Source organism: Lepidochelys kempii, chromosome 15 (genome assembly GCF_965140285.1).
Source record: "Lepidochelys kempii isolate rLepKem1 chromosome 15, rLepKem1.hap1, whole genome shotgun sequence".
Classification (NCBI taxonomy): domain Eukaryota; kingdom Metazoa; phylum Chordata; order Testudines; family Cheloniidae; genus Lepidochelys; species Lepidochelys kempii.
Genome location: NC_136394.1, coordinates 6335766 through 6346735, shown reverse-complemented (window position 1 = coordinate 6346735; position 10970 = coordinate 6335766). Strand labels below are relative to the sequence as shown.

Genomic DNA, 10970 nt, shown 5'->3' with positions numbered 1-10970 from the left:
GCAAGCCTCGAATAAGCTGCATTACACACACTGTAGCTCTGCTCAAGCCTCTTCTAAATTGGAATAGAATGCAAAGGATTTCCAGTATAGCTATCTGCTGCCTGAAGGGACTCTGAGCAGCTTTCTTGTAACCTTATGTTTTAGTTTCCTTGTGGCGCCAGTCTTTCCACTCAGGTAAGCAGTTATTTTAGGTTGTGCATTATTTTGCTTTATGAGCAGCAAATGGATAGATTTCTCCTTGGTTGAAAACTGAAGTGCAAAGAAGCTGTTTCTCTCAAATTGTGATCAGGTTCATGATAAACACTATTGTGTTGACATTGCTACGATGGTATAATTATGGCTTTCTGAATAGATTGACTGTATCATCCTAGGCAGTGTTTGCTCTAAGTTAAAATTAAAACCTAAAAAAAGAATACAGGCTGGTGCTTCTAATTTAACATTGACAGATTGCAGCTCCCATATGCTGCAATGTGTGTTATTACTGCCAGCATAGAGTTCAGCTGATCTGCTCTGCCAGCATTATCAGCACAAAATGCAACATTTTATTTAGGTTCGGCTGCGTTAGATTTCTTTTTACATTCAGTTTGGGCCAGTCCCAGGCTTCATTAATGATAAATGTTGAATCAGTTCTTCCAGTATAAATAGCACTCACGTTTATTAATTATTCTTGGTAGCCTCCAGTGTAAGTTTGAATCATTAAGCACAAGATGCGTGGGCTAGTAATTAAAGCACAGGACAGTGAATTGGAACAGCTGGATCAAGATTTTCAAACTTGGCTGCCTAAAATTAGGCTCCTAAATCCATATTTAGGCATCTAAATTGGGATTTTGGGGGCACCTAACTCTCTTAGGTTCCATTTAAAAATCAAGCCATTTATTTAAGGGTGGAATTTTCAAAATGCTGAGCACCCTGCAGCACCAATTGAAACCAGAGAAATTCAGGCTAGTTACTTAAAAATGATCTTAGGCTGGGATTTTAAAAGGTGCCCAGGAGAGTTGGGTGCCCAGCTCCCATTGACTTTCTGTGAGATTTGGGCTCCTAATGCCATTTGGCCCCCTTGAAAATCACAGCCTTAGGACCCTAACTATAGGCAGCCAAGTGTGAAAATCTTGACTCTGAGTAAAGCAGAGTTGTAGGTACAAACACTCTTCCCCCCTCCAACTCTGAGATATTTAGATTGAACTGTAGATCCACATTTTATGGCTAGGGCACCTTTCTGCTGGGCTGCGTTTTTATCTCTGAAATGGTCTCCCTGTGTGATCCTGAGCAAATCCTTTAAATTCTGTCTCTGTTTCTCCAACTGAAAAATGAAGTGATGACATTTAACAACTTGCTAAGAGGTGGAGGCTAAATTCATTAAAGTTTGCAGAGCACTTGGGGCCAGATTCTGACATACTGGCTCATAGCAATGATGATAGGGCCTACAAGACCTAGTCATGTTCCAGGACCCCATTACGCCAGGCACTGTACAAACAGAACAAAAAGACAGTCCCTATCCCAAAGTATTTATAATCTATAATATATAATCTAAATAATAATATAAATAAGTATTTATAATCTATAAGTATTTATAATCTATAATAAAGCCCCACCAGACGGATGGGGGAGTACAAGGAAAAAATGAGACATTATTGGTCAGCATGCCAGGCAGTCATCTCAGCACACCCGTGGCCCAATCGTTGACAAGGTTTTTATAGGCTTCACAGCAAAGGAGAGTTTTAAGGAAGATTTGAAGGAATATAATGAGGCAGCATTATGGATGATTATGGGGAAATCCTCACAAGCATAAGTGGCAGCATGGGAGAATGCAGAAGGGTGCTTGAAAATTTAACAAGTGGGTGATGGAAACCCATCATGGGCTAATAGAAGGCAGAAGTCAACCTCTTGATAGTGAAGGAGAAATGATAGGTGGGGTATGCATAGGTATGAAAAGATTTGAAAATGAAGACGTGGAGCTAATGTTTGTTGTAATAGAAAAGGGAAAGCCACTGGGGGGATGCAAAAGAGGGATGAGGTGGTCAAAATGATGGGCTAGGAGAATGATCTTTTTCAGCAGCATTCAGAATGGAGATGAGCAAGGCAAGGAAGCTTGAGCGAAAGCGAGAAAGATGTGGTAATCAAGACATGAGAGACTTCAAGAGAGTTTTAGGTGCGTGCATGGATAGGAAGGCCGTATTTAGGAGATATTGTGCAGAAACAATCAGCAGGATTTAGACTTAGCCTGGATGTGAAGATCTAGACAAAAGTTGGAGTCTAATGTGGTGCCCAGGTTTTGGACCTTAGTGACAGGTAGGATGGTGATATTGTCCACAGTAATCAAGAAAGGAGGTAGCAGGGAGGGACTGGGGGGTGATTAAGAGTTCTGTTTGAGCCATACTGATCATGAGGTAACAGTTAGGCATCTATGAGTAGATATCTGAGAGACAGGCCAAGATATTAGTTTGGACAAAAGGAGACTGGTCTGGAGTAGCAATAGAGATCTGTGAGTCATTACAGATGGTAATTGATTAATTGATTGTGTTAATAGATAAGATTACTCGGAGATCCAGTGTAAAGGGTGAAGAGAAAGGAACTAAGGACTGACCTGTGTGGAACCCCCACAGAAAGTTGGAGTGGGGGGATGAGGAGGATCCTCCAGAGGACATCTGAAGGGGCAACTTGTGAGGTAGGAGGAAAACCAGGAGAGGACAGAATCATAGAAGCTAAGGGAGGACAAGATTTCAAGAAAGAAAGAGCATGGTTGATGGCCTTGTTAGTGATTGACAAGTCTAAGACCGTGAGGATGGAGTAAGGGTTCTGAGCTGTCCGTAGGAAGAGGTTATCCAGGCCTTGGTAGCAGTGGTTTCAGTGGAGTGCAAGGAGAAGAAGCTGGATTAGAGAAGTTCTAGGCTGGAACTGGAGGAGACACTATAAGGTGGGTAGAAAGTTGGCTAGACTGTCGGGCTCAACGGGTAGTGATCAATGGCTCCATGTCTAGTTGGCAGCCGGTATCAAGTGGAGTGCCCCAGGGTCGGTCCTGGGGCTGGTTTTGTTCAATATCTTCATTAATGATCTGGAGGATGGTGTGGATTGCACTCTCAGCAAGTTTGCAGATGACACTAAACTAGGAGGAGTGGTAGCTACGGTGGCAGGTAGGGATAGGATACAGAGGGACCTAAACAAATTGGAGGATTGGGCCAAAAGTAATCTGATGAGGTTCAACAAGGATAAGTGCAGGGTCCTGCACTTAGGACGGAAGAATCCAATGCACCGCTACAGACTAGGGACCGAATGGCTAGGCAGCAGTTCTGCGGAAAAGGACCTAGGGGTGACAGTGGACGAGAAGCTGGATATGAATCAACAGTGTGCCCTTGTTGCCAAGAAGGCCAATGGCATTTTGGGATGTATAAGTAGGGGCATAGCCAGCAGATCAAGGGACGTGATTGTTCCCATCTATTCGACATTGGTGAGGCCTCATCTGGAGTACTGTGTCCAGTTTTGGGCCCCACGCTACAAGAAGGATGTGGATAAATTGGAGAGAGTCAGGATAGATTCCTTGAGGACCTGCTCCATGATTTTTCCGGGGACTGAGGTGAGGCTGACCGGCCTGTAGTTCCCAGGATCCTCCTTCTTCCCTTTTTTAAAGATTGGCACTACATTAGCCTTTTTCCAGTCATCCGGGACTTCCCCCGTTCGCCACGAGTTTTCAAAGATAATGGCCAATGGCTCTGCAATCACAGCCGCCAATTCCTTTAGCACTCTCGGATGCAACTCGTCCGGCCCCATGGACTTGTGCACGTCCAGCTTTTCTAAATAGTCCCTAACCATCTCTTTCACCACAGAGGGCTAGCCACCTACTCCCCATGCTGTGTTGCCCAGCGCAGCAGTCTGGGAGGTGACCTTGTTCGTGAAGACAGAGGCAAAGAAAGCATTGAGTACATTAGCATTGAGGGGGGAGGGGAATGCTGTCAGTTTGGGGCCCCATGTAGCAGAGAGGAAGAGGTGTGTATGTATGTTTTGGAGGTGGTGTGTGGGTGAAGGGTCACAGATTGGTGTGTTTATAGTGGTGTTTAGCTCAGGAGGCAGGGTGTGTGTGTATTTTGGTGTTTGTAGGTGGTGTGTAGCAGAGGAATGGGGTTGTGTGTGTTTTGGAGATTGTTTGTAGCTAAGGAATGGGGTTGTGTGTAGCTGAGGGATGGATTGCGTGTAGCTAAGGAGCAGGTAGTGTGTGTTTTGTGGGTGGTGTGCAGCTGAAGGGCAGGGAAGTGTGTGTTTTGTGGGTGTTGTTGCCATGGGGCAGGGTTTCCTCTTCCCCTGAGGAGTAAGCTAGTGATGGTGGGTGGCAAAGGAAGGAGTGACCTCTTTCTTGGTCTCCCCCATGGAACCTGTAGTTCCCTGGCAGGGTGTCTGTTCACAGCTCCTGCTATCTATGGGGGAGGCTAGTGCAGCACTGGCTTGGGACATCCTTACTAGGAAATGAGTGTTGTGAACACATTTGGTGCAGGGAGGAGGTGGGATTTCTGCAACTTGTTAATTAAAAACTTGTCCTGAGTCAGCAAGGTCAGAGGCCAATTGCTCCCTGGAGATTGGGACTCTGTTGTGTCACTGAACCTGAAGACACAGCCCTAGTTCATACTATGCAGGGCTTTCTTTGCCTTGGCCTCCAGGTTAGCCACCATTGCTTTGCATATGCTCTTTGCTATCTGACTCCGGCTATGCATCGAGGCTGGGAGTGGGTGTTGGAGGCTGGGAGATCACCCGGACTTGTTTATAAGTAACCCTGGTTAGTTAAACCCAGTGACAGTGCAACTCCTAACTTCACAGGCTAGATAGTTTCAGCACACTAATTTTTTTTTTTAAATCACCTCACCCATCTTGTAAAGATAACCATGTACTAAGCACTTAGCTTGGAGATAACAAAGGGCATTTGTGTCCAAAAGACACACTTCACTCATTCAAGGATTAGCCACACAAGAATAGCATCCATGTTTACTCCATATTGTAGGCAGCATGGGTAATGACACCTATAATCAAAGTTGCCTAACAGGGTAGCCTCACCTGGGATGCCCTCTTGCAGGAGGTCATGATATGACATGTTTACCTACCTTGGTTTCCCTCTTTATAGACCCCAGTAACTCCCCCACTGCTCTCTTGCCTCAGTAGTTCCCCACCTTGGGGCCAGTTGCTTACAAAACATAATTCAAACTAGTTTCATTACCAAGAGTCTGCAAACATACACCCCAAGCCATGTAGTCCTGAAATACCACACCCTCTAGTCCCTTGACATAGCACCTCATCCGTGCACTTCCTCAGCTCTCTCCTGGCCTTTTATCAGGACAGCCACCCCAGCACCTCTCTCTTCACAGCAGCTTCTTGGCTGGGAGATCATCCTCACCAGGGGAGCATCCCCTCCTCCCCATGGCCCTCTCACTAGTCCCCTGTGTGGAGATATCAGTGGGTTAGCCCCTCTGCTGCTTCCAGGCCTTCTGCCCTCTCAAGACCATGGCTTTGGTTCTCTGGCTTGGAGTCAGTAGGCAACTCCTTCTGCTGCTCTCCAGCCTTCAGCTGCCCTCAAGGGCCTCCTGCAGTTTCCTGGTCTCAGACAGCTCTTACCTATTAACTGCAAGACAGCTCTCGCCTGATCTTTGCCTGGCAGACTCTCTGAGGCCCAGCTGCCCTTTTTAAAGCCCAATTGGGGTCAGCTGAACTTTTTCCTCTTAAAGGACAAATGTCATCCTGTGACACCCCATTGCTTAGAACTTTGCCAAACTTTAATCCTTTGGGCTGAAATTTCCCATGCTTGGTATCTGCCTCAGATCGTTTTTTTTATTTCAGATAGAGTTATTCAGTGACTTCCCAGATTGAGATTATAGGGGGAAATATGTGTTTTGTCCATGTTTAAAAATATTTACAGCCCATTTGTTAAGAAGCTCTAGCACCCCCAGTCTTTGGAGCAGGGACTTTATATTTTGCAGCAGGGTCACAGTGATATCAGGTATGTGCCTTTTTCTGCTCCTGTGACAATCCAGCCAAATGTAGCCAAATTATATAAATAATAGTGTGCAGCTTCAAAGCCAGTCAGACCAGCGAATTTCACCCACTTGACCCTGCACTGGGCTCAGTAACTTGCGTTTGGCTAAAACGCCTTCCAAAAAGGCATCCTGTCTTGAGTGAACATATCAAGAAATGGAGAATCCACCTGGGTATTTTGTTCCCATGGTTAATCACCCTCACTGTTAAAACTGGTGCCTTATTTCTAATTTGAATTTGTCTGGTTTCAGCTTCCAGCCATTGGTTTTTGGTCCGCCTGTCTCTGCTAGATTAGAGAGCCCCTTACTACCTGGTATTTTCTCCCCATGAAGGTGCTTATACACTGTAATCAATCACCTCTCAATCTTCTTGTTTGATAAACTAAACAGATGGAGCTCTGTGAGTCTCTCACTGTAAGGACGATCAGTAGAGGTTTAATAGAATTCAGCAGAGCTACGTTCTCTGAAGATTCTGGCTGTGGGCTACAGTGGCCAAGCAGGACTTTCTGTGTAATTGCTCTTCCTGGCTGCTGGGGGTTATTGTGATGCCAGAACTGAAGCAGGGAAATTATCTTTCTTCTGGTCTCAGTGCTACCCCCACTGGATCTCACCATGGAGGCAAAGAAGGAAGCTGCCTGCATCCTGATTGGAATGCATAGGTGTAGGACAGGAGTTGAAGAAGGGGTGGCGGGATGGTAGCACAGGGGACAGTGACAGGAATCAGGGGTGGGGGAGAATAGGAGCAGAGGGGGATGTCAGGGACAGGTTAGGACACAGGTGCAGAAGAGTCTATATGTTCCTCTCTGGAACCTACATAAGAATGGCCATACTGGGTCAGACCAAAGGTCCATCCAGCCAAGTATCCTGTCTACCGACAGTGGCCAATGCCAGGTGCCCCAGAGGGAGTGAACCTAACAGGTAATGATCAAGTGATCTCTCTCCTGGCATCCATCTCCACCCTCTGACAAACAGAGGCTAGGGATACCATTCCTTACCCATCCTGGCTAATAGCCATTAATGGACTTAACCTCCATGAATTTATCCAGTTCTCTTTTAAACCCTGTTATAGTGCTAGCCTTCACAACCTCCTCAGGCAAGGAGTTCCACAGGTTGACTGTGTGCTGAATGAAGAAGAACTTCCTTTTATTTGTTTTAAACCTGCTACCCATTAATTTCATTTGGTTCTTATATTATGGGAACAAGTAAATAACTTTTCCTTGTTCACTTTCTCCACACCACTCATGATTTTATAGACCTCTATCATATCCCCGCTTAGTCTCCTCTTTTCCAAGCTGAAAAGTCCTAGCCTATTTAATCTCTCTTCATATGGGACCCGTTCCAAACCCCTAATAATTTTAGTTGCCCTTTTCTGAACCTCTTCTAATGCCAGTATATCTTTTTTGAGATGAGGGGACCACATCTGTATGCAGTATTCAAGATGTGGGCGTACCATGGATTTATATAAGGACAATAAGATATTCTCCATCTTATTCTCTATCCCTTTTTTAATGATTCCTAACATCCTGTTTGCTTTTTTGACTGCTGCTGCACACTGCGTGGACATCTTTAGAGAACTATCCACAATGATGCCAAGATCTTTCTCCTGATTAGTTGTAGCTAAATTAGCCCCTGTTATATTGTATGTATAGTTGGGGTTATTTTTTCCAATGTGCATTACTTTACATTTATCCACATTAAATTTCATTTACCATTTTGTTGCCCAATCACTTAGTTTTGTGAGATCTTTTTGAAGTTCTTCACAGTCTGCTTTGGTCTTAACTATCTTGAGCAGTTTAGTATCGTCTGCAAACTTTGCCACCTCACTGTTTACCCCTTTCTCCAGATCATTTATGAATAGGTTGAATAGGATTGGTCCTAGGACTGACCCTTGGGGAACACCACTAGTTACCCCTCTCCATTCTGAAAATGTACCATTTATTCCTACCCTTTGTTCCCTGTCTTTTAACAGTTTTCAGTCCATGAAAGGATCTTCCCTCTTATCCCATGACAACTTAATTTACGTAAGAGCCTTTGGTGAGGGACCTTGTCAAAGGCTTTCTGGAAATCTAAGTATACTGCGTCCACTGGATCCCCCTTGTCCACATATTTGTTGACCCCCTCAAAGAACTCTAATAGATTAGTAAGACATGATCTCCCTTTACAGAAACCATGTTGACTTTTGTACAACAGTTTATGTTCTTCTATGTGTCTGACAATTTTATTCTTTACTATTGTTTCAACTAATTTGCCCGGTACTGATGTTAGACTTACCGGTCTGTAATTGCCAGGATCACCTCTAGAGCCCTTCTTAAATATTGGCGGTACATTAGCTATCTTCCAGTCATTGGGTACATTAGCTGATTTAAAGGACAGGTTACAAACTATAATTAATAGTTCCGCAATTTCACATTTGAGTTCCTTCAGAACTCTTGGGTGAATACCATCTGGTCCCAGTGACTCGTTACTGTTAAGTTTCTCTATTAATTCCAAAACCTCCTCTAGTGATACTTCAATCTGTGACAATTCCTCAGATTTATCACTTACAAAAGACGGCTCAGGTTTGGGAATCTCCCTAACATCCTCAGCTGTGAAGACTGAAGCAAAGAATTCATTTAGTTTCTCTGCAATAACTTTATCGTCTTTAAGTGCTCCTTTTGTATCTCAATCGGCCAGGGGCCCCACTGGTTGTTTTGCAGGCTTTCTGCTTCTGATGTACTTTAAAAACATTTTGTTATTACCTTTTGAGTTTTTGGCTAGCTGTTCTTCAAACTCCTTTTTGGCTTTTCTTATTTCTTTTTACATTTAATTTGGCAGTGTTTATCCTCCTTTCTATTTACCTCACTAGGATTTGACTTCCACTTTTTAAAAGATGTCTTTTTTACATCTCACTGCTTCTTTTACATGGTTGTTAAGCCACGGTGGTTCTTTTTTAGTTCTTTTACTGTGTTTTTTAACTTGAGGTATACATTTAAGTTGAGCATCTATTATTGTGTCTTTGAAAAGTGTCCATGCAGCTTGTAGGGATTTCACTCTAGTCACTGTACCTTTTAATTTCTGTTTAACTAACCTCCTCATTTTCGCATTGTTCCCCTTTCTGAAATTAAATGCCATAATGTTGGTCTGTTGATGTGTTCTTCCCATTACAGGAATGTTAAATGTTGTTATATTATGGGCTCTATTTCCAAGTGGTCCTGTTATAGTTACTTTTTGGACCAGATCCTGTGCTCCACTCAGGACTAGATCGAGAGTTGCCTCTCCCCTTGTGGGTTCCTGACCAGCTGCTCCAAGAAGCAGTCATTTAAAGTATCAAGAAATTTTGTCTTTGCATTTCGTACTGAGGTGACATGTATCCAGTCAATATGGGGATGTCATAAATATAAAGGGAAGGGTAAACCCCTTTGAAATCCCTCCTGGCCAGGGGAAAGCTCCTCTCACCTGTAAAGGGTTAAGAAGCTAAAGGTAACCTCGCTGGCACCTGACCAAAATGACCAATGAGGAGACAAGATACTTTCAAAAGCTGGGAGGAGGGAGAGAAACAAAGGGTCTGTGTCTGTCTATATGCTGGTCTTTGCCGGGGATAGACCAGGAATGGAGTCTTAGAACTTTTAGTAAGTAATCTAGCTAGGTATGTGTTAGATTATGATTTCTTTAAATGGCTGAGAAAAGAATTGTGCTGAATAGAATAACTATTTCTGTCTGTGTATCTTTTTTGTAACTTAAGGTTTTGCCTAGAGGGGTTCTCTATGTTTTTGAATCTAATTACCCTGTAAGATATCTACCATCCTTATTTTACAGGGGGGATTTCTTTATTTCTATTTACTTCTATTTTTTATTAAAAGTCTTCTTGTAAAAAACTGAATGCTTTTTCATTGTTCTCAGATCCAAGGGTTTGGGTCTGTGGTCACCTATGCAAATTGGTGAGGCTTTTTATCCAACATTTCCCAGGAAAGGGGGGGTGCAAGTGTTGGGAGGATTGTTCATTGTTCTTAAGATCCAAGGGTCTGGGTCTGTAGTCACCTAGGCAAATTGGTGAGGCTTTTTACCAAACCTTGTCCAGGAAGTGGGGTGCAAGGTTTTGGGAAGTATTTTGGGGGGAAGGACGCGTCCAAACAGCTCTTCCCCAGTAACCAGTATTAGTTTGGTGGTGGTAGCGGCCAGTCCAAGGACAACGGGTGTAATATTTTGTACCTTGGGGAAGTTTTGACCTAAGCTGGTAAAGATAAGCTTAGGAGGTTTTTCATGCAGGTCCCCACATCTGTACCCTAGAGTTCAGAGTGGGGGAGGAACCTTGACAGGGGATAATTGAAATCCCCCACTATTATTGAGTTTTTTTATTTTGATAGTCTCTCTAATCTCCCGTAGCATTTCATTGTCACTATCACTGTCCTGGTCAGGTGGTCGATATGAGATCCCTACTGTTATATTCTTATTAGAGCATGGAATTACTATCCAGAGAGATTCTATGGAACATGTGGATTCATTTAAGATTTTTATTTTCATTTGATTCTACATTTTCTTTCATATATAGTGACACCCCGCCCCCCACCGACACGACCTGTTCTGTCCTTCCGATATATTTTGTAACCCGGAATAATTGTGTCCCGTTGATTGTCCTCACTCCACCAGGTTTCTGTGATGCCTATTATATCAATATCCTCCTTTAACACAAGGCACTCTAGTTCACCCGTCTTATTATTTAGACTTCTAGCATTTGTGTACAAGCACTTTAAAAATTTGTCACTGCTTATTTGTCTGCCCTTTTCTGATGTGTCAGATTCTTTATGTGAATGTTTCTCGTCTGATCTGGCCCCTACTTTATCCTCCTCCATCCTTCCTCCTGACTAAAACCTAGAGAATCTCTCTCAATAGACTCTCCTCTAAGAGAAGTCTCTGTCCGATGCACGTGCGCCTCTGCAGCAATCGGCTCCCACCACCGTCCCACATCTCTTAGTTTAAAAACTG

General features: G+C 43.6%; 1 protein-coding gene across 3 annotated transcripts in view; it reads left to right on the top strand.

The window, feature by feature from the left end:
- The window catches only part of AIFM3 (AIF family member 3), a 112680-nt gene continuing 101710 nt past the window's right edge, over positions 1-10970 (top strand). For all 3 annotated transcript variants that reach the window (XM_078848957.1, XM_073312949.1, XM_073312951.1), the window contains exon 1: positions 1-174. The gene's annotated coding sequence lies outside the window, so the exon portion shown is untranslated. The remainder of the gene's footprint in view (positions 175-10970) is intronic.